The sequence below is a fragment of the Triturus cristatus genome, chromosome 9, assembly GCF_964204655.1.
Source record: "Triturus cristatus chromosome 9, aTriCri1.1, whole genome shotgun sequence".
Taxonomy (NCBI): Eukaryota; Metazoa; Chordata; class Amphibia; order Caudata; family Salamandridae; genus Triturus; species Triturus cristatus.
Genome location: NC_140592.1, coordinates 250,630,142 through 250,655,587, shown reverse-complemented (window position 1 = coordinate 250,655,587; position 25,446 = coordinate 250,630,142).

The following is a 25,446-nucleotide window of genomic DNA, read 5'->3' as shown; positions in this document are numbered from 1 at the left end:
ATGATTATGATGCATCTCTACAAATGAAATGAGATTTCCACTCTGTCACCTCTCAATTATGCCGGACTGCTTTTGTGACAAGCTACCAGATGGTGAAGCAGAAGTTAATTTGGGGTTTGCTTGTGTTTCACCCGGACATGATTTGTGGTTGCTGCTTTTGTAGGTTTTCAGCCCCCTCAACCAGTGACCCAATTTACTACACTGTCCACCAATCTTTTTGCACCTTGTCAGGAACCACCATGACGGCAGTTCCTAATCTAAAGAGATTACCACTGGGCCATCTGTAATCTCTAAATTTGATGGAAGCTAGTCCGTTACGGTAATGAACGGAATTGACGTACTGTACACTATCCACCAAACTTTAAATCTAGTTGTAAATTTTGAAACACTCAACCTTCACTTTCAAATTAAGATTTTATTTTTACAGTGGTTTCTCCTTTAAATACAATATTAGAATGTGTGCCTTTTTTGGGTGTGGACTTGTTTCTGTATTTGTGAGTATTATTTTGAGGTGCACACTGTACAAATTGGTTAAGTGGGGGGCAGCTTCCATTTGTGATTCAGTGGGGGGGCCACTGATGTAAAAAGAATTAAGAACATTTGTTATATAACTTTATAGAACGCCTCTGCAGCAGATTCATCAGTCCATGTGAATTCCTCTACTAACTTCTTAAGTAAAAACAATAGTCACAGGGCTTTGGGGACCAGGGACATGGATTCACAATGAGTTTTCTGTCCTAATTTCCTCTTATTTCTAGGTTTCAAAGATATCTTACAAATGTAACACCCATGTAACAGCCTTGACCACTAACATGGCTGTTCAGATAAGAGATCCTTCTGTTAAATAGGTCAAATCATAAGTATTTTTAGTCTGCATCAGTAGCAACCTCTAAGTCAAGTTTGAAAAATGCATTTAACACTGGGAAGTTCTTGGAATTCCCTGAGAATGTCTGAAGTGCTGCCGCCTGAGACAAGTAATAACTGTTTGTTGCAGTGAGAACACCTGGGCCTCTATTACAGAATTTCCCTAGAGGCACAACGGGTGTTTGCCCCAGCTTGGTGCACCCACAGGGCACTTTGGCATTACGGATGGGGCCCTTGTGTAATACAGATAGCCTGGTGCATATGTTGCACCAGCTAGGGGCGGAGTGGGAACAGCAACCACTCCTCACAGATTGCTGCTCGACCGGCCGTGGGAGCGGGGGGGGGGGGGGGGCTGACAGCAACAATATTGCAAAACCAGCCGGCCTCCCTTGATCAAAAAAGCCAGACCCCAAATATCGGGTGCCCGCAGCGGCCATTTCGGCATTGCAAATGAGGGGGATCGCTTTACCTCTGCGCTTTTGCCTCTTGCAGGTGGGTGCACTCACTCACCACCTTTAAAGGGGATCTCTCTCCTCTTTAAGGTGCAGATGGGTGCTACATTATCAGTGAAACACAGAGCAGCTTTGAAGGAGCCACTCTAGATTCAACCTAATAGGGCACACTTTCCCAGTTTGCTCTCGGCACACCTATTTTAATGAGAGCCAGGAAGCAAACACAGAAAGTGTGCTCTATAGGTAATAGGGCCTCTGCTGATGTAGAAGAAACATCTGTATGTGGAGAAAGAATTCAAATGGAAGGAAATTTCAGCAGTGGTACATCACTCCTAGTAATCTATTCACATGTGCAAGTACAAATTTTGTAAAATTTTGTATTTCGGCCTTTAGATTGTGAATGCCCAATGCATTTTATTTTTATGTAATGATGGCAATTGCCATGTCACAGGAGCAATGCGGAGGATGCAATTATTTTCAGGTTCGGGAGGACTTCTGTGAAACATGGCACAGAATACAGTTCCCATATGCATCTCTCCCTCTGCAAACTGCCCTTAGAATAATACACAAAGATTATGGCAGATGAATGGCGAGTGAAAAGGGGTAAAGAAGACGCTAACAGATCCCACACAACCTCACCTTCTATTTAAGACATCTACTGGCATTTCATAACATGTGAGACATCATCTGGCTCAATCCTTTCCACTCTAGTAGCCTTCCAAAAGTCTCTTATTCTTACTTTAGTCTGCAGTCACACCTGAAAATGTTGGTTCACAGAAAGGGTTGGGTCTGTTTTCTGAAATTCCTGGTGGCGGCAGGAGTGGATCATGCACGGATGCCTGAGAATGTCTGGCAACTTATGTTCAGCTTTTTATTTGTCAAATGCCCTAAGTGGCCAATGGCTATAGTACCCAGAAGCATGTACAGAAGTCATCCTGGTAGCCCATTGATTACTTCAGAGTGTTGACTATGTGAGGCCAACTTTCACAGAGTTCAGCGCTACCATAATAGATTATCTAGAGTGCACTCTTCCTACTCTCATTAGAAGACCGTTCTTCATTTGTTCATCGCCTCTGTTTCTTTACAGTTGGTTGTGCTTTCCTTGGTTTGTGTTTCTTTCCTGGAATCGTTCACCTTGCTTCCTAGACTGCACTAGTGAAGGATCCCTTCAGGGAATAGGTATTTAGCACCATATGGTTACATGTATTTGTTCCGGATATACTACAACCTACGTTAAACCTTCACATAATTTCACATTAGCATTCCTAGGATACTATGTTATCACTATATGTGCATGTTTGTGCATAATACGGAGTGCACAAAGGTTCAAGTGGAAATTAGTGAGATATGTTGTATGATCCCTTGCATTACACCCGCTGTTTGCTGCTAACAATGTATGTAACACTTAGGGAGCTAACTGCATACTAGCTAAAGCAGCAGGAATGATACTTGTAGATGCAAAGGAAAGACTTCCTGAGCACTGAGAACAGAAAGGCATGGTAAGTGAGCAGAAAGAGGAGTCGAGGTACAGTCTGCACAAAGGGTAATTACATAAATGCAACCCAAAGGAGTTTATAGCAGAAACAACCTTTCATGCTGGTGGCATTGCAGACTATCTAGATATGCTTCTGTCATTAGACACAATTGGACTAGGAGCTCACACACACCTATTTATGATGCCAGGACCACCATGTTTGAGCATTCTGTGGACCATCTGCTAGATAGTTAATGTGCATTTGTCTAAGACACCAGATAGGGAATCGAGAATCCTCGGTCAAAGAGAGCACCCTTGTCAGTGTACCAGATCCACCAACCCCATTAATATGGATACAGTGCCTATGTGAATTCCTAGGACAAACGTTCTGTAGGAAAGTGCCCATTTTTGCATAGTTGCCTCCACTTTTTTGCCTGAATCTTGATGTACTTCGACTGAGTGTGCCCTGGGCTCCTGCCAACCAGGTATCCGGGGCCCATGTCTTTCCCTAAACTATAATATTGCAACACCCAATTGGCAACTCTCTGGCCACATGTCAGTCCCTTGTTGAAGGTACCATAGGTACCAGGGGCACTGAGACCAGGGAAGACCTCTAAGGGCGGCAGCAATTATTGTGCCCCCCCTTAGAGGCCCTGTACATTTACACACACTGCCCTTGCAGACTGCAGGTTTTGGTGCAGAACAAAGTGAAGAGTCGACATGGCACACGTCCCTGTGTGCCATGCCTACAATTCAGTGCCCTGGCATAGGTACGCCACCCCTCTAGCTGGGTGCACTACACCAGTGGTGAGGGTCCAGGCACATGAGCTATGTACCCCTACTGTGCCTAAATCAATGCTTAGACACTGTCAGTGTACTACAGCCAAGAGGAGTATATGGTATGGGAGTTGGTCATTATGAACAACACAGCCCTGTATTGGCTTTAATTAAAGCTAGGAAGTTTGTTCTCAAACTTCTCAGCACATTAAACTCCCACATATGCCAGCATAGGATTTAATGAAAAATGCAGTGGAGTACTGTCATACTCTTTTTTTTTTTTTTAGATCTTTTAAAATCAAAATTGAATAATAAACATTGTTTCTTGTATTTAATTCCGGGTTCCATCATATTTTGGAAGATTTGTCGTAAATTAAGATTCGTAAATATGTCACTATAATACTATGTGGAACACTAAGATTTTGTTTACTGAAGTTGGTTTATTTTCTGAATTATGCATTAACCATTTCCTGAAGCATTTTGAGTTGAAATGAGTTCTCCTGTTAAACGTATACTATGTACTTTTAAGCACATGAGAATCAATCAATAGGCACACCTCACTGAACATCGAAATCATGTAAAATCATCATGCATGATTTGCTGCAATCTATGGTGATAAAGAACTTACAGGAACAAACTTTCTAAAAGATTACCCTGATACTGGCCAATCTGGATGGCTGTGATTGACTTGTAGGGCCTTCCGGAGGTGGAGGGTCCTCGAAGATGACATACTAAAAAGCTGAAGGGAATATACCTGGCTCCGTTGAAAAGTCTGTTAGCTTTATTAGCTGGAACATTAAACGGCTTGCGGGCACGTTTAAGGACCCCTAAGTGGATAGATTTCATCAGGGGCTTTGGTGTGATATGTTTCCAGGAGACCAGAGCATTATCTAATTGTTTTTTATTGAAGGTTATTAGACTTTTTTACTCCAGCAACTGAGGGGCCTACATTTGTAGCCTTGCTGATAAAGGGAAGGATGAATGTGATAAACACAGAGGTTTCTACTACCCAGGGTCTAACATTTGTCACTGGAGGTCATTCCAAGCTGACATTGTTGAATTTTTACAACCCCAACCACACTCAAATGAGGTTAGTAACATTCAGGCATTGAGAACTCTACAGACTGGGTGAATGGTCCGACGTCAATGATGTCCTCTCAGAAGTACAGTATGGTTTTTGCACGGATGATTTTCGCACGGGGAGGTCAACAGTGGACCAGTGTTTAAATCTTTCTAAGATTTTAAGCAAGCACATGATAGAGCACCCAGGCTCTACTCATCTAGGTTTTATGTACCTTTCCTCCGCAATCAACCGAGTGAATCAAGGAAAATTGTGGCAGTTTATGTTGTCCATGTGGGTGGCCCACGATCTTGTTCTGTTTTTTAAGTGATTTACATAAGAACACTACTTCCTCGGTTTGCAATGCTACTGACATGAAATGAACACACAGTTTTTCTATTAAGAGGGGTTCTGCCAGGGATGTATTTTGGCCCCTTTTCATTTTAACGATATATGAATAGATTTAAACAGGCCCTGATTGATACAGAAGCAGACTGCCGGCATGTGGGAGCCTGGTATTTGCTGTGGTCTTATATGTCGACAATGCTGTTCTTATGGCAAAAACAGCTAAGGGGTTGAAGTCCCTGTTGGACCTCTTTTCCAATTTTATGGAAGTTCTGGATTTGACTGTGAATGCTCAAAAAACAGATGTGATGGTGATGGGCCAACACAACACTAAGACCTTCAAATTTATGATGGGGTCTAGAACTATCCCAAAGATCAAAGTCTTTTCCTACTTAGGGTTGCTCTTTGACTCCCAAATGAGTTGACGCCATTGTTGAAAATGAAGGAGGATTTTATTAAGGCAAACTCTGCAGAGTTTAGTTTTGCCACTAGACATGATATAAGACTGATTAAGGCTCTTTTGGAAGTCTGTCCAGCAAAGAGCATTTCTAAATTATTGTATGGTAGTGAGGTGTGGGGGTTTGTTGATCAGGCTGACCTCCAGGTTGTGGGAAATTACTTTTTCAAATATCTACTAAGCATCCCGCATAGTGCATTGACTTTTCCGGTGTAAGAAGAACTAGGGATGGGTTACAAAACTGATTTAATGGCATTTGATCCTCTTTTGTTGTGGTTAGACATTTGGTCAAGACCCATGGCGAAGATAAACAGGGTTTCAAAAAGATTGTACGTCTCTGGATAGGTCTTCACAATTTCTCTGGATCAAATATATAAAGGATCTTTCCCAGAGGCTAGGAAGGAGGGAGCTTTATAGCTCATTGGAGCGAATTAGTGAGGTGGATCTTTGGTGTGCAAAAGTAATTTTTTACTGCCCAGCTTTTACTGAAGTCCACTCCATCCTTAAAGCATTATCTTGTTATTGTTAAAAGCACTTATGAGCGATTTTTACTGGCACGATTTAGGTTTGGTCTTTTACATTTTATGTTAGCATACCCACGGGTGCAGAACTGGGGTAATCCTCTGGAACCTTGCAGCTGTGATGGACTGCCTTTGCAAGACACTTTGCATTTTTTGATTTTCTGAGGTCTTTTGGAAGACATTTATTATGCCGTTGATAAAAAAAAAATTGAACTTTGACCAGGTGCACCCTTCTCTTTGGCACTTGCACCTACTACCTAGAGTCATTTTTAATGTGATATGTTTTTTGAAAGCCGCTATGAGATTGCAAAAAATCACTGATTGATTTTATTACTGGGTTGTAAGAGTCTGGCTATTTACAGCTCTATTTACATTCTATGCGTGTGGTCAATTGTCTTTGCACATTTTTATGGTTTCGCTGCTATGTGCTGATGGTTTTGAATTTGGACCCCGATACTAAACATAGCTCTCACGACCCACGGTGGGAAACCATCTTTACAACGCGGCATTCACCACACATATGCCTTTACCATGAAAAATATATGTATTTCTTTTTATTTCACTGAAAAAAAAGAAGGTTACAGGGACATTCTAGTTATGCTCAGATTTCACTCGTATAAAACCAGTGAAACAGTTACCTGAGCTAACTATAACTTATGCCCCCACAACGCACTGCTTATAACCTCACATATTACATCACTCATGACATTGTCAGTGACGTTTCTGATGACATAATTCAGTAAATATGTGTGTTTAATAAAGGTTTATGAGTTAAACATATATACCAAGGTACTACATAAGATAAAATAGTATTCTTTTTATACGACTGATACTAATTCTAACATATGGGAGTAGTCCTGTGTATGAGTGGGTGTCTGAGTACTGGTATGGGTGTGTGAGTGGCTGTATGGGTGTATAAGTAGGTATGTGAGTAGCTGTGTGGGTAGGTCAGTGGCTGTATGAGCGAGTAGCTGTGTGAGTGGCTGTATGGGTAAGCAGGTGTCTGAATGGCTGTATGAGTGCGTGACTAAGTTGCTGCATAAGTGAGTGGTTGTGTGAGTGTTTGGTTAAGTGAGTTTGTGTGTGGGTGGTAGAATTGTAAATTAAGTGTTTGTGCATGGATGTAGGGGTGAGTGAGCAGATGTGTTTATGTGTATGGAAGTGTTAATAGGTACGTTGAGTCTGTATGGGTGAGTGTGAGTGGATGTATAGGTGAATAAGTGGTTGTGTGAGTAACTGTTTGGATGAGTGTGACTGATTGGCTGTATGGAGGAGTTACTGGTTGCATGAGTACTCTATGGGTGAGTGAGTGGTTGTGTGAATGTCTGCGAGTGAGTGGGTGCGTGTCTGAGTGGCTCTATGGATGTGTGAGTGGTTGTGTGAATACTTATATGGGTATGTGAGTGGGTATGAGAGGTTGTATAGTGGTATGAGTAGGTGTGTGAGTGGTTTTGTGGATGATGTCTGATGTCATGAGCGATGTAATTTCACGTCATCAGTGATGTTACAGTGATGTCTCTGACCAGGTCATGAGTGATGGAATATGTGAGGTCATAAGCAGTGCATTGCGGGGGCATAAGTTATAGTTAGTTCAGGTAACCATTACTGCTGAAGTTCACTGGTTTTGCATGAGTGTAACCTTTGGTTTTTTTCACTGAATTTCTAAGGTTTTTTAAAATTGTATTTCCCAACTGTAACCTGTAACCTTTGAGAGTGGGTACACGAGTGCATGTGTGGGTCCATTAGTGGGTGTGTGAGTGTCAGAGTGGGCCTGTGAGTGGGTCTATGAGCACGTGAGTGGGTCTGTGAGTGGGTGTGTGAGTCCCTGTATGGGTCTGTGTTTGTGGGTCTGTGAGTGGTTGTGTGAGTGCCTATGTAGGTCTGACTGTGCCTGAGAGTGGCCGCGTGAGTGGCTGTGAGGGTATGTGAGTACCTGTAAGTGGGTATGTGAGTGGTGCTATGGATTTTGGGCATTACTTAAGGCATTTAAAAGGGAGAACCATGGACTCTGCTCTCAGCAGCAGATGACCAGAAAGAAAACCCTTGTCACAGTCACTACATGAGATATTGGGATTGAAAAAAGCCAAGATGCGAACACTTCCATCACGGATTACAGATAACTTTACATGGTGTAAAGGCAGAGAAAAATACCATGCACACAAATTTAGGATGATTAGTACTCGACAGAAGTGAAGCTCAATTTGGGCACCTGCTTTGTTTATATCTAAGTACTTCCAGTTGAGGTTTCATTTCAGTAGAATGAGCATCATACCAAAATCAGTCTTGCTCTGCGTATTCATCTGAGAAGAGATCACTGTTTTGTGCATTACCTCTACCCAAGCAGAGTACTTTCTACTGGCTAATTAGTAAATCTGACCTCGTTGGGTAAATGTTTAGTGCGTCTCCTACACCACAGTGGCATAAAGGATGCAGAGGTAATGTTTCCAGTGACCTTGTGTGTCTGTAACTTTGCAAATGTGTTTGTTACTTGAGTGTCTTCACCAGATAACTGCAGAGAAAATATACTTGGTTGATTTGTACTTTACAGAAGTAAGTGATACTTTGATTGGTCCAGATGTGATTGTATTCCTAGGCATCAAGATCCTGTCTCCAAAACCAGCGAGAAATGTGCACCGGGGAGCCTTTTAATAAGCTGTTCATCATCCTGGGAAAAGGGCGGGAAGATGTAGCATACCACTAGGCAAGTTGATATACTTAGTTTTTTAAAGTTTAGAACACAATATCTGGGCTCCCTCCCCAGGCTGATTTTGGCCCCGTGGACCTATCCCCTGAGGCCCAGACATTTGTCCTGAGTGTGCCCAGGGCACTCAGTCTGCCCTGGACCTGTGTGGGGGAGCCTGAAGGCCCCTGCAGCCCTTACCGGCTCCCCACCTCCTACGGGAAATGGCATTATACAAAATACACATACACATATACACACACACACACACACACACACACACACACACACACACACACACACACACACACTAAACATGCAGCTCTCTGTGTTCGAAAGCAATTTATCCGTTTCCCTGCTCACTAAACAGGAGGCAGGGAAACAGACGAATGCTCTGCTTCTAGCAAGCAAGAGCATTTTCACTACTCTGACTTGGTGGAAGCGGAGTGGTGGCTTTGGCTTGGCGGGAATGGTTAAAGCTCCCACAAAGCCACAGTAAACAGCTATGTCTTAAGAGTGGGCATCCCAGGACATAGCAGGAGCCAGACTTGGGGGTGGCTTTCCCTAGGACCCCTACTTTGATTTAGTAGGGCCTGCCATGGGATGGGTGTCGGTCCCTGGGGCCGAGAATGGGCTGGGAGGGGGACCACACAGCCCCCTCCTAATTTAAAACCGCCTTTGGCCCCTTGCAGATGAGGGTCCCTGGGGGGCGAGATAACCCCATAGAAAATTAATAAACCACAGGGAGGTGGTGGCCCCGGGGGGTCTGCGATGCCCCCATTTCTTTTCACTTAACCCCGAGATGGTGGCGGTCCCTGGGCCACAAGGAAGGGCACCCCGTGCACCCCCACTTTATATTTTCTTTTATGGACTAATTTCCCGGGAACATGGCTCACCCAGGGGCTAAATAAAAGAGAAGCACATGCTGCTTTTTTTCTTAGTTTTCAGCGGGAGCCACAGTTCCAGCATTGCTACCGCATAATTTGTTTTCAAAAACATTAATTTGCCCTGGACCCCACCCCCCCTCAAGAGGCCTAGGGGTTAGGGTATTCTTGAAATGTTGGCAGCCAATCAGATATGAGAAAGGGGACTGTTGGGTCCTCTGAGGATCCGTGTCCTAGCTACTATGCTTTTACTGCTGGCAAAGTTGTTAATTGCGATGTGCTGGGGCTGAAGACTGAGCCCACGTGTCATTGATTGGCTCAAGGATGCAGCATCTTGCCATGATCAGCTGTCCAAATTCTGGGAGCTAATGCCTGCGCAAGCATGCCCTCAGGATATATGGAAACCGCTGCAGACCTACCTTAGATCGCACCCCTTCGACCACACCTGGACTCCTACAAGAAGGGATTGTGAAGAAAATGCGTGGCGCACCTACGCTGGCACTGGACACACTAATGCAAAAACAGTTGATGGATAGAATGCAGAACAATGTCATACAATTACCCCAGTACAGAGATCTGGGCCTAAATCCATTATTTTTTTGCTCACCATGCTGTTCCAGTTTGAACCCTGCCATATGCAAATCAGCCTTGACCCTGTGCCTCATGGGAATAGTCCAACCCGAACTGCCAAGCCAGGTTCTCCCTGGACTGCATCCTAGGACCGGTTTTGGGGTTTCACCCCTCTTCAGCCAGGATAGCTTGATTCCAGTGGCATGGAGAGCACGGGACCCACGTCTGGGCATACCCTTCCCCCTCGGGGGTGACAAATGCAAAAACAACAGTTGATGGACAGAATGCAGAACAATGTCCATGGCCATGTCTGAACTGGGGTGGTGGAGTGAGCTAAAGAATGATGATGGATTAAACCCAGATCAGTTGACTGGGGCTGAGTGTTTGATTTGCTCCAACGCTCCGTCCATCATCCTCTTTGGTATCGCTTTGTTCGCCCTAAGTTGGCAGGGTATGCCCAGACGTGGGTCCCTTGCTCACTTTGACACTTCAAGATAACCTGGCTGATGAGGGTTATGAACCCGAAACCGGTCCCGGGATGCTTGTTTCCGGTCCAGGGAAGACATGGCTTGGCAGTTCGGGCTGGACTGTTCCCATGAGACACAGGGTCAGACTGATTTGCATATTGCCATGTTTGAACTGGGGTGGTGGAGTGAGCTAAAGAATGAGGATGGATCAAACCCAGATCAGTTGACTGGGGGCGAGTGTTTGATTTGCTCAAACGCTCCGTCCATCATCCCCTTTGGTATCACTGGACACACTAAGGCTGCCAGCACGCATCACCACTTGGAGACCGGAGTGTAAACCCCCCTTCCCCCCTCTCTCTCCTTTCTATTTCGCTCTTTCTTTATTTTTCTCCCTGGGATTTATCCGGGGGTGGATGCACAGTACATTGTTATTGGGACACTAGTACATGTGATACAGACAATGGTCAAAACTACATAATGTATGTATGCTATTGGATAACTCAACCTGATAATCGTATCTTAAGCTCTGTCCCATTGGAAGTACTTAATATCAAAGTACTGTGCTGATGCCTGTATTCAATAAAAATGTAGTAAAAGAAAATTTAAAAACAACTTTTCAAACCCCCCCCCCCAAAAAAAAAATACATTCATAACCAAAACAGAAAATCACGTCACCAGGAAATACAGGAATGTCATTGGATAATACACTTTTCAACTAATAGAATAAGAAGAACATGCCCATTTACCTATCTAGAACATACTTTAACCCCTTCTGTGCCACGCCCTTTCCCCCTCTTGTGCCGGGCGTTTCATTAGTGGGTGGGGTTCATGACGCGATAGTCTCGTCATGGGCACAGCGCGACCGTGCTCCATGACGAGACTATCTCGTCATGGGCACAGAAGAGGTTAAGAGCAGTTCATAGTGAGCAGCAAGAAGGCACCACAAAGCTGAAGGACCATTGAATTCGATAGCAGCCATAACACAGATAGTCCATTCAAAACTCCAATATCAACTTCAAGATTTGGCTCCACAATTTTCCCCGATCGCACCATACTGCATGATTGTGGAGTTTGGGTGAGTGCTTGAGAGCAGTCCATAACTGCCCTTTCACATGGTATAGACTCCTAACTAAAGTTTGCACTGTTAAGTGGTGTAACCTATTTTGTATGTTAGACTTCTCCTTGGAAAGATACATAGGAATTTTCCTAATCTATCAATGGATTGCTGTCTAATACTACTACAATTCGATTTGTATACAGGAGCCTGACTACGCCTTCCTTGTGGGGAAAATCACCCCAACGATGTAGTCAAACATTACAACAGATGCAATGTTTGGAAACAATTGCTGAGAAAAGTACACAATTTTCAAGCACATGGAATAGACTCGGACCCATTCAAAGTTTATGTAAGGGATGGGTCGGTCATTAGAAATGGGGGTTCCTACCAGATAATAAGATAAAAATGTTTTTTTGAAATGTTGGTGTCTAGGAGTGAAGATCTCAAATATACCGGTCTATCAGGGTAGACATGAAGGATGATAATTGCTTTGATGAGACGACAACCAGCGGAATCAAATTTAACTTTAAAAATTAGATGGATGGAACTTATGCACTGGGTGACAGTTTGGAAAAAGTGCTGAAATGGCTTATTAAATATGAAACCGTGAGTAATACTGGGCCAAAGGGAAGCAAAGCTGTACTCTAAAGCAGCCCTACCCCTAGGTGTATAATGGAGTGACACTGCAGACAAGACAGTAAACCACACTGGCTTTCCCTACGAGTGTACACTAACATTATGAGTCCTTTCCCAGATCAATAGCCAACACTGCAGAGACCCCCTCTGAGCTAGGCTACCTGTGAGCAGTTACCAGGCTGGGCACAACAGGAGTCTTCCACATGCATCCCTTACATTTGTGCACATGTGTTCACCTGTAACCAACCAAGTGCCCCATACCTTTTCTGAGTCACAGCAGTCTTAAATGGGACAGACACTAGCAGCAAACACGCACAGTCCATTCACCATGAGTTTACTGTGGGTGAGTCACAGGTTATGAGGCTGCCCACAGTAAAAGGTAGAAGAGCAGGTGATCAAAAAGCTACAAATCCAGGTGATTTAGATTGACAGAACCATTGTCTTGCAAAATGCACACACTGTTTGACTTTCCAGGCTTTTAGAATGAGTCTAGCATTTGCATCAATCAATGGTATATAGTTTACATCCATTGGTGGTACAGTTGTGCCTACATGGGTCTCTCAAGATTGCTTTGCCCAAGAAACTGAAGCTGCACCTCAAGTATGAGAGGGAAAAAGCCTGAGCACAAATTGAATTATTTCTCTTCCCATTCACAATGGCTGCAGCCTATATTGCTTTAAAAAAATATATTTTTATTTTGTTTTTATCGCAAAACAAAACATCAAACAAAGCATGAATACACAAACAGTGGATATCCATCCATAGCAGCATAGTAAGACAATTAGAAGGGCAAAATGTCATCAGCCGGTGGGGCTGTGACCAAGTTTGAGTAGCCTCGGCGAAAAAGGGATACAGGGTCTTATTTACAATGCTCGTGGGTACCAGTAGAAAGGCAAACAGTACATCATTCAATACTCCTGCCTCGGACTTTCCGGGGGGGGGGAGGATTCCCCATTTCCTTCTTCCCCTCCCACGTCTAGATTGTAGTACTCAATCCATGGTGCCCATATTTTCCGAAATTTCCACCAGCAACCCCTAGCCTTGTAGGTTATTTGTTCCACCACCATATACAAATAAAGACGTGCCCTCCATTCATTCAGAGTAGGTAGTTGCAGGGCCCACCAATATTTAGCTATGTTCTGTTTGGCGGCCACCAACCCCAGGTTGGCCAGGATGAGTTTGCATCGCGGGATATCCACCTACGTAGGAATTCCCAGAAGGAGAAACTTTGGTTCCAGCTCCAGTTGGATTCCTAATATATTATTGAGCTCTGCCACAATCTTTTCCCAGTACGTTCGGACTATATTATATTCCCAAAGGGTGTGTATAAATGTTCCACTTTCCGTGTGACATCTAAGACAATCTGGATTCGGAGCTCTCCCTATTTTATGTAATCTTGCCCTATGAAAATAGGCTCGGTGCAGTATTTTGTATTGGATGAGGCGCAACCGTAGTTTAATTGCCACTTCACGTGGATGCATGAGTGCCGCTTCCCAGTCAAGATCGCCCATGACCCCAGTGGTTCTTTCCCATTTAGCTCGGAGGGACCCAATTTGTCCAGCATGGTATTAAGTAACGTTTTATAGGTATATGAAATAGCTTTAGCGGGGATCTCCTCCTGTAGGAGTCGACCCTTTAACGGGGCATATTCCTGTATTGTCTCTCTATCCAGCCCTTCTTCCGCCCATGCATGCTACAGACGGAGGTAGGCGTACACCCGAGTGTCATGGAGCTGATAACTGACTTGGAGTAAGCGAAAGGAGGCCAATATCCCTTTCTCCAAGACATCCCCCACTTTGGAGATACCAATTAGGTCCCATTGTCTAAAACCCCATAGCTTTCTGATCTCTGATAATCTATTCCCCTCCCATAGGGGTGTCTCTCTGGTTGGTTTTTGGTCCCAGTTCATCTGCCCCTCAGCGCTTTTCCACGCCTCCAGCGTCCTCTGGGTTGCCTGTAACTTTCAGCTACTTCCCTTACCTTCGTAGAGTTAGTGCAGGTGTGTATGCTCCCTGAACTGCAGTCTTTACAGCCTATACGTCGGGTGGTCCCCAGGTGCGTGAATCCATTCATTGATTACAATGAGATGAGATGCTCTATAGTATGCCCTAATGTCCGGAAGCCCCATTATACTAGTTCCTTTAAAGTGTTTGTCGTGCAATGCGTGGATGGGCCCCATCCCCGAGGTGTAAGCACAGTTCGTTATCTATACTTTTAAACATGGTGTCTGGTAGTTTGCTGTAGGTGTTTTGCAGCACGTAGAGCAACTGGGGAAGTGTGATACTTTTATACATGGCAGCCCTGCCCCTAACCTTCAGTGGAAGCCTCCATCTCTTAACATCTTCCTGTAAGTTGGAAAAAAACCGCTTAAGGTTGCGAGCTAGGCTAGTTGCCACATCCGTGGTAATATAGAGACCTAGATAGGTAAAGCCCTCCGTTGACCAGCGCAAGCAGCTGGGGTAGGCCTGCGGCTTCACCACCCCACCTACAGGGTCTAGGGTGGATTTACTCCAGTTGATCCTATACCCGGCCTGGGGCCCATAGTCCTCAAAAATGTGAAGGATTTGAGGGAGTGTCCCCTTTGGATTTGTCACATATAACAGAATGTTATCCGCATACAGTGATATGCGTTCTTCATCCAGCAGATGTGCTGCATCCACAAAACCTCCCCAGCCCCGGGACGGCTCAGATGACAGGCCAAGAGTTCAAGTATAAGGGCAAACAATAAGGGGGAAAGGGGGCATCTCTGCCTAGTCCCCCTTAGAATCGGGCAGGTGCTCGAGAAAGCGCCATTCACCTGAACTTTAGCTTCTGGATTCGTTTATAATAGCTCCACCCATTCCCTAAATTCAGGGCCAAATCCGAATTTCTCCAACGTGCATCTCATAAAAGGCCAATGGACAGTGACAAACTCTTTCTCAGTGTTGAGTGACAAGAGCAGGTGAGCCTCTTCTCAATCTCTGACCGCATCCATCCAGTTAGCCATGTGTCTCAGGTTATAGCTAGGCCTGGGCAAAGCACTACGCTACGCTCGCGAAGTTTGCGAAGTTCGCGCTACTTCGCACTACGCGAATTGCACGTAGCACAGTGCGAACACGCGTAGCGTAGTCTTGCGTAGTGCTGCGGTCATTTTTTGCTTGCTCGCGGTCCTCAACGTCAAGTTGGCGACCGCGAGCAAGCAAAATGACATCCCGGCGAGACTTTTTCCTTGTTCGCGATCAGCAACATCAAGTTGGCGATCGCGAACAAGGAAAATAAACCTCCCGGCGAGATTCCCAACGCGAGGAGGTCAGGTTTCTCATTGCGAGGGGTCACGTATGCTCGCGACTGCTCGCGATGAGAAACTACCAGTTCGCGTTGAGAAAGCTGCCGCTCGAGTAAAAATCTCCTCGAGCAGCAGAAAACTACAGCTCGCACTGTGCAAGATGCCATTTTCAATGATTGCACAGTGCCGGTTGCTTGTCCGCACTGTGCAATCATTGAAAACAACATCTTGCACAGTGCAAACATGTTACTTCGCAGTTCGCGAAGTGCTACGCGAAGCTCGCGTAGTGCGAACTGCACTTTGCGTAGCTTCGCGAAGTGCTACTTCGCGAACTACGCCCACCCTTAGTTATAGCGTGTGGCTCGTTTTGGCATCAAGTCGGATTGGTCTCCATGTATCAGGGAGGTGATAACTGTTAAGAGATGTGTCGCAAGGATGGTAGCCAGTATCATAGTTTCTATGTTTAACAATGAGATGGGACAGTAAGACCCACACTCGTCCGGGGGTTTACCCGTTTTTGGTATCACCACCACCGTTACCATTCTAAGGTCCAGTGAGAGCGTCCCGCATTCCTTGGAAGCCTGAAACATTGTAAGTAAAGGTGGAGCTAATAGGGTACTGTGTGCCTTAAAAAATTCCCGCAGGAGCCCATTACGGCCCGGGGTTTTCCCGGTCTTTAGTCGACCAATGGCCTCTATGACTTCTGCCAGGGTGATATCGTCCTCTAGTCTATCCCTCTCAGCTTGTGCGAGGCAAGGGAGTTCAATCTCTGAGATATTGAGCTATTTGTATTTCACCCATTAGAGTCTGTGGTGCATTGAGTGTTGAGTAGTAACAGGCAAAGGCCCCTGCAATGTCCTGGGGAGTGGTGTAGGTATGGCCTTGTTCCCTAATGAATGTAACCCACCTCAACACTTGCTCCTTCCTGCCCAGCCATGCCAACAGTTTGCCTGCTCTATTTTCCGTCTCATATAGTCCATGTTGAACTGCAAGTTGGTGTACCCGCGCCTTCTCAGTGAAAGGTATTCCCTTCTGGTGACATCAATTTGACGGAGGGTATGGTCGCTCAATGTGGGGGAAGCATTATTTTCAAGGTCCACTAGCCTGCGCTCCATCTCTAAAATCTCTTGGTATTCCCGCCTCTTTTCGTGGGCAATAATATGTTGGGCCCGATCACGCAACCCTACCTTAAAGGCCTCACAGAGGGTAATGGCTGACTGTACCAAGCCAACGTTTTCCTTAAAATAGAGCTCAGTTTCTACCTTAAGTTCTTTTGCCAATGTTTCATCTTTTAGTGTCCAAGCATTCAGTCTCCAAGAAGTACCTTGACCTCCCCTATGTTTTCCCACCCACAGGTAGAGTGGCGAGTGATCTGAGATACCCCTAGCCAGATATTCCATTTCTTCAACTTGCTCAACCTCTCCAGCTGGGGCAAAGAGGTAGTCCAACCTTGAAAACACCCTGTGAGCCCCAGAAAAGTATGAGTATGCGCGTGTTGATGTGTGGTGGCGCCTCCAGTTGTCAGTTAGATCAAGGGCCGCCTGGAACCTTGCCAGGAAAAAAATAATGATGTTTCGTCCAAAAGCAGACGCCAGGTCTGAATGTAATACAATGAGGAAAAAAGAGGAAAAACCTGGCTGTCAATTTATGAGCCGCTATTTATTTTGGCGGATCCAAGCAAAGACCATCAGTTCTTTCGCTTCAAGTGTAACAAATCACACACATTTAAATATTAGACATCGTCATAAAATATTTTAGATCATGTCTGAGTTAGATACACATCTGATATACCAAACAAGTCATAATACACGTAAGTACATACATAATACAGAACAATGTGCGACAAAACGATATACAATTATGGATAACAAACAAATGAATTAACACTGTACAAAATTACACCAGCAGATTGTTAATAACATGAAGCACTGCCAATGAGTCCTATAATTTAGACTAACTTTGTAGGACTGCTACCACACTGGAAAGTTTCTACTCTATGGAGTACATTGATTTCAAACACCCTCGCCAGAGGTTTGAAGTTTTCACAACTACTCTTTGTGGTACAAAACGAATAAGAAATGACAACGCTTTTCCAATCCCGAGCTGGGTTCACTGGATTTTCATCAGGGCTGGGGCATGGTGTAACCTGCAGATTGAAAATGGGAGTAAAAAAACAAATTGTCTACACCGTAGGACAACCTTCTCTAATGCTCTGTTTGAGCAACTGTTAATTAAAAAATTGGCAGTACCTGAGACTATTATGATGCACTTATTGTGCTTCTCAAATCTTGCAGTTGTAGCGTTTTCAGAACCTAAAGAGATCAGGGTAATTGGTGTCAGAACGGCCATATCAGCTACAATGTGTCTTTCAAATATTCAGATTTATTATACAGACTTACGAATAAATTCAGCAGGAGGAAACTAGTTATAGTTTCAAAATTATTTGCAGGTTTCTGTCGGTCAGTGAAGAGTTCACCGTCGCAGGGCAGAGGTAGCGCTTGCTAGAATAGACAAACCGTAGCCATATTTTAGTTTTTTGGGCACATGCTTTTTGATAACTTATACTGTTGTGGGAGAACAATAAGCAGTAGCTTTGTGCGACCCGGATCGAGTCAGTGTACGATCCAAAGAGGGAGCGTAGACACTAATAAGTACCCACGTCGTGTGGTTCCAGGTGCCCTGAACTGCTACATATGTGCCATCAGGGTCCTCCCATTGTCGAGTGACTCGGAAGTAAGGTGATTTCTTAATGAGGATTGCCACTCCCCTTGAACCTTGCGTGAAGCCAGGTGGTGTATTGCCCCCTACCCAAAAATGAGCAGTGTGGGCCCATGAGATGTGTTTCCTGTAAAAATATTACCTCCGGTTTGAGCCTTTTAAGGTAATTGGATACTAACCCCCGTTTAATTTTGTTCTCCAACCCATGCAGCCTAGATTGTTGGTCAGCATTGTAAGTTTGGGGCCAGGCAAAGACTGATTTGCAAATGGTGGTCCCTCTTTTAATGGCACAGATAAATGTAAAAACCATGGATAGGAATTCACTCAGAGTAATTATCAGTGCTTCAATTTGATTCAAAACTGCTAGGTTTCTGAACGGGAATGCACCAAACATAGATTTTCCTAGCTAGAATACTGAAGTAGAATATGCTTTCCCAACCTCCTACTTTTACTATCAAACCCATTAATCACAGAAGATTAGACATTCCAGCAAACCATGGGTCACAAACTACAGGTTGGGGAAACTAAAGCCATTCAGTTAAGAGCCTACTTTTTATATAGAAGTCACCACTGAGTAATAGTCTCTTTTCGAAACAAGAATTAAAAAAAACCTCAATGAATGAAATGGAAGAAAATCAGAATAAACCCAATAGAACTAACAGAACTTCTTTGGCATATCCAGGACCACTCAACAGGAATATCCAAGAATCTTGATGCCTGAACTTCATTTGTTTTCTGTCTAGACAAAACATTAGGCAGAAAAATGACTTGACTCAGAGCGGAAAAAACATGTGTAGTATAGAAAATGTAATGGGGACAAAACATTTGACAAGATTTGAACAGTGAATGGATAATATTGCCCTCTATCTCTTCAATAAAAGCAAGACTTTCCTTCACTATTCTAGTTGGTAAAATCTGCATTTCATGGCAACATCAGAAGCTCAACTATTACTTATTTAAGGCATATTAACTTTCTCCAAATAGTTCACAACACAACCACAGTCCAGTGAGTGAAGAGGGCTGTCAGAAAGCCCCTATCACAATTATGTGTACATATGCATATATTCACTGAAAACAACAAAGGTTACAGGATTGTTATAGTTAGGAAATATAGTTAAAAAACCTTACTTATTAATAAAAAAATAAAAAAGGTTACAGGGACATTATAGTTAGGCTGATATTTCATTCGTACAAAACCAGAGAAATTCAGCAGTTATAGTTAGCTGAACTAACTATAACTCGGCCCCCCGCAATGCACTGCTTATGACCTCACATATTACATCACTGATGACACCTCAAATGACATCACTGATGACACATCAACAGAATCTGACGTAGCCACTTATACCCCATGTAACCTTTCAAACACCCACCACAACTTTCACGCTACTATTCTCAAAACCACTGGCACACCCATACCAGTACTTACATACCCACTCACTGATTCATAGGTCTACACTCATATTTACTCAGTCATCCATACAGCCACTCGTATAACAACTCACTCACTAATACAGCCACTGATCGTTCTACTCATACAGCCACTCACCCACTGTCAGTCACTCATAAAGATGCTCCCACACATACTCACTCACCTATAGAGTCAATTTAACAGCCATTTACTCTCCTATAATGTTATACATACACCCACTCACTTCATACAGATACTAACATATATTCACTCACCCACACAGCCCCTCACACACTCACTCACTAACCCATAAAGCCAATATCACAATCCCTCACTCACACAGTCACCGATATACTCCAACACTCATCTATACTGCCTTTCACATATCCAGTTACTCACGCATATACCACTGCCACATCTATTCTCTCTCTGACAGCCATAAACACACCCAGTCACTTATACAACCCTTCTTTTATACTCACTAACCCATACACCCACTGACTCACACACTCACTCAGACATGCAAGCATTCACACACCCTCTCATTCACCCACACAGACACTCAAACCCATACAGGTACTCAGACAACCGATCAATCACCCATACACCTACACATGTACCCACTCACCAACCCATACAGCCACTTCAACACCAATTGACAGACTGATAGACATTCAGACAACCTAGTCAGTGACCCATACATTCACTGAGACACCTTATACAATCAGTCACACACCCACTAAATCATTTTAGAAACACACAGTTACCAGATGTCAGTGAATATCTAAGGTTTTTTAAATTATATTTCCTAACTATAACAGCCCTATAACCATTGGTTTTTTCAGTGAATTCTTAAGATTTTTACATGCTAATTCCCAACTTCAACTTACCTGTAACCTTTGGGTTTTTCAGTGAATTTCAATGGTTTTATAAGTAGCAATGGTCTTTGCAGAATTGTGTAGAAAGGGTGCGGGGCCTGTGACCAGCTCTCAGGAATCCCACTGTGTAGCACTTACAGATGGTGTATCAATGGTATTGAGAATGCTACTGTGAAAGTTGAAGTGGGTGTATGAAAGGTTATATTGGGGTGTGAGTGGGTACATCAGAGATTCTGTGGATAATATCATTGATGTCACTTGAGATATCAGTGACATCATCAGTGATGTCGCTGACCTTGGTGTTTGCAGAAAGGTGTGGAAAGGGGGCAGGCCTCTGACCAACTCTAAGGAATCCCGCTGGGTAGGACTTACAGAAAGTACCAGTAGGGCTTCTTGGTTCCCAAGGTCTCTCAACATCCTAGAGAACTTCCTCAACCAGTAGTGTGCACGAAGATGCATTTGCAGAATGGTGCAGTAAGGGAGCATGGCCTCAAAAGACCTCTTAGCAAGCTGACTGTGTGGGACTCCCTGGAGGTAACAGGAGGGAAAGTTGTCCCCAAATACCCTCAACAGCCAAGGGGATTTCATCCTCCAACTAGTACAATGCACAGAGCCGAGTTTGCAGAGTGGTGGAGAAAGGACATCCTTGATGATTGCACAATTAGTGCTTGTATAATTCTATGAGTGCCATTGCCAAGGACAGACAGTTAGTTTTTTCGTCAATAACTTTAATTGTTGTCTTTATTAAGACCAGATACACTAAAATAAGGAAAGTTCGTTTTAAATCAATGACAATAAATTACTGGTCTAGAACTCCCTATAGAATGACACAATGGTGTTCCTGTGCTCTTATTTCAGACTAACATTACAACACTTGTGGATTATTGAAGCCATCGGCTCAACTGATTGATTTGGCTTAGAGTCAAGATATAAAGGTATATTTATTCTTTGAGGTTGTAATTAATTGTAACGCTAATTTAGTGAACTCTTAAAAGGTCAGTTTTTCCTAATTTTCTTTTATTTGAACACCATATGAGAAAAAAGAGCAAAAAGAAAAAAGACGAAATAAGACATCGAATTTTGAATTTGTGATGACAACTATTTTAACCAGAAACAACCGTGTTAAAGCATATTAAATATGGGACAGTAATTAGAGGAAACGACACAATTTGAGCTCAAAGGTGAGTGGGCATAATATGTAGACGTTAGCTTCGTCTTATCTTATGAATGATGAATCTGAAATGTTGTTCTTGTTTCCTTAAAGAATGACCTTTGTTCGATGCAAAAGATAGAAGTTGTGTTATATGTTTAGAGCAATATTTAAGAAGAAACATGACAAATGTAAATATGAAGATGATATGTATATATTCATTTTTTTTGGAGGAAAGTATAATTGATTTGGGTGTATATTTTTCGTTCACTAAGAGAATGTTTTTTGTTTCACTAGGGGTCAACCTTTCAAATAATATTGTCCTGAGGATGGTCTTGTTAAAGAAAATTTAGAGACCGAAACGTCGACTCTCACACTGTTTTCCATCGAAAAATTCTTTTATTTTGGTGAAAAAGTGTTTGACAAATTTGAAAGTGAAGGCATGAAGAATTGATTTATTTCCTTCCTTTGTATGAATATTTGTTGCTATTTGAAGTACCCTTTTTGTATTTTGAATATAAATTCAATTTTTACGTATACACCTGACTTTATCTTTTTCTTTCTCCTCCTTTTTATTCATTTATTGTACTTAGGTTGATATGTGGTGATACATTCGCATTATCTGTAACTTTTTTCCAGTTACACTGAACCTATTTAAGAATATAAAACGTGCTAAGAAATAATAACTGTAGGAATTTAATCAACCTACATTTCATTCATTGTTGGAATTACACAAATGAATTGCTAAACAAATCCCTTGAAGGCACCTGCCTACCTGTTTATTGCCAAGGACAGACTGCAAATACCGGGTGTCTTTAACAAAGTGTAAAACACATATAGACATATTTTACATAAGGTTTCAGAGTATGTATTTAGTAAGATGCTAATTTTACTTTGCCCTTTGTATTCATTTGTTGAAATAACTAAATCAAAAATGCATTTTCCTTCACAGCAACAGCGGAGGTTGCAATGACATCAGTAGTCACAAATACAAATGACAAAGTGAAAACAGATATATAGACATGTTTTACACAAAGTTTGAGTCTAGCGGTTAGATAACATATTGGTTCAACTTTATTTTAACAACACATTTATAAAAAAAAGAACGGTTTAAAAAAACAACTCAACATCTGAACTCACAAATAGAACAAACTACCACCCATCAAACTACCCATTGTTACCTAAACTAATGGAAAATTTAAAACTGTTGCCATACGAGTGCAATGCACAATCTGAAAACATCACATGACCGTGAAAGTAAAAAATATAATTGGATAATAAACTGTTCAATAAAATGAATAGGAAGTAGACACCCACTCCTTCTCGAATCTTCTTTTCCAGAAGCTTATTTTGAGCTGGTGGTAGATTTTGGCTCGAGACTTTTTTTGGACTCATGTGGGACGGCGTTTATGTTATATATGGAAAGATACATAGAAATGTCCTTGATATATTATTGGATTGCTGTCTAATACTAGAAACACTACTATAATTCCATTTGTATACAGTACCATAACTACGCCTTCCTTGTACCGCTTCTGCAATAACTGCTTCTACATTTCTAAGTACCATCACCTCTTGCTATAGGATTACCATTCTTTATTTCAAAACACCGTCCTTTTTAATCATTAGCATTAACTAATCTGTTATCCTGGAGACACCTTTCTTCATTAAAGAAAGGCTCTGTACAAGAAGTATGTATCCATTCTCCACTAAAAACTGTACAACAGTTACATCTATTCACGGACCTTTTCTACTGGCTTCGTCTCCTCATGCACAGCACTATTTTGTCAAGAGTCTTCATTCTATTTAGAATCAAAATGAAAAGCTTCCTCTTCAAAACAAAGGCCTTATTAACTACTCTCTCAACTCGTTCTGTTTCACCACATCTCTCCTACACTTTGTTTTACATTTCTCACTTAATTTACAACCACTCTACTACGGAACATCCTGGGTAGGGCGGAAATTGCGTAGTCGCGCTACACAAAGCTCTGCAAAACAGTAAAAAATCTCCGTGAACACGCAGAAATTCCGCAAACACGCGGAATTGCTTGTTCCAGATGGAGATGTGTGCTCGGGGGGGAAATATCTAGTGAACACGCATTTTGAGAACACGAACAAGCAAAAAATTCTGCGAAGCCTCGGAACGCAGAATTTTGGGCAATTCCGCGTTGTCCGCGGATCACAAAATTGTTCACTCTAGTTATTTCTTATAGTAATAATTTTATTTTCTTCATTTTGTAATCTTCAAAAATGTCCACATATATTTTTTAGAAATGACTTTGTCCTCTTGCCAGTAGCTCTTTTTTCTTTCAGCACTTTTTCTGCATTTTGTCACTTTTGTAAATTATTTCTGCAGAGATACTGTAGTTGTTTCTGTTGTTTTTCCATCTGAGCCTTAGTAGGCATTTTAACCATGTGTAGTTATGTATATCTAGTTCTTTTTTTTTTGTTGAAAAAAAAAATACGTTTTTATTTGTACCCTAGCCAACATACAAACAACTTCACCACTGACTTACACATAAAACAAAAACAGTTTTCATGGTATGTTGCAGTTTTAAATCTCCAGATGAACTACCTATATTACTACATGCACTTACTCCAATATAGCAGACCCAAAGCAAAACACAAAACGTTATTAGTTACCTTTTAATATTTTAGCACCCAATCCTACAACACAGCTGCACCGTATCTCACCTCTAATTTAAAGTAAATATCAAGCCATGGGAGCGTATTCACAAGCCCCATGTGCCAAAGATTCACTTTTATTTGACACACCGTTGGCATAGTGTGAAGCTCCATATTTACAAGGCCATGTAAAGCCTCTCTGCATGGCTTTCGTGGCCTTGTAAATCCGTGCCCTTTTCACACAGTACTTTGTGTGAAAGGAACGTGCCATGGGTGTTGCTGTGGGTGTTCCCATGCAACACCCATGCATTTTGCCACATTCCCAGATTTACAACGGTTTGTACACCCGGGAATATGTCTGAACTCCACACTTCCTCAGTGGAGGTGTGGGGAGGCACAACAAGGAGAAATACTTTTATTTCTCCTCATTTTCCCCTCTGTCTATGCATTCTGCAGCACATATAGAAAGAGGAAAACTCCTCATGATTTTTTTTTCCTGCAGGGAGGTGTGCCTTCCTGCACAAAAACAATCATCCCCGCAACACAGGCACCTATGCACCATACTGCAAGGTTGCCTCCATTGGAGCATGACTGTCAGTTGTGCACCAGCGCAAGGGAGAGCGCAAGGATCCATCATATTGCTGTAAATACAACACATCCCTGTGCTTTGAGAGTAATGCAACACGGTGCAGCCAAATGACTTGCGGCTCTGCGCCGCATTACTAAAGTGTAGAAGTACATACAGTGTCTCAACATAGTATATCCAAAAACACACCACAAGAGCAATTTGCATGCCTCTCTACAACTGTGTCACTGGTGTATTTAGAATCTCAGCACTTTTCTACTTAAATGTATCAGATTTAAATTTTGGGAAATGCTACATATAAAAATCTGCACATTAATCTATATCCAACCATATATCTTACTAATTCTTATGAGTACTTGCAAAGAGAGTGTGACAGGTTGCATATATAATACCCCGCCTGGTTCTTAGAGACTACATAAAAAATGTGGTTGAATACATCAATACTCCCTGGATGACTGAATTAGTGCATTGGTAGTGCCTGGCTGATTCCCTGAGGATACAAGTAACACATAGATGATTCCCTGACCATATCATAACTCCATGGGTCATTCCATATATGCATACTTACT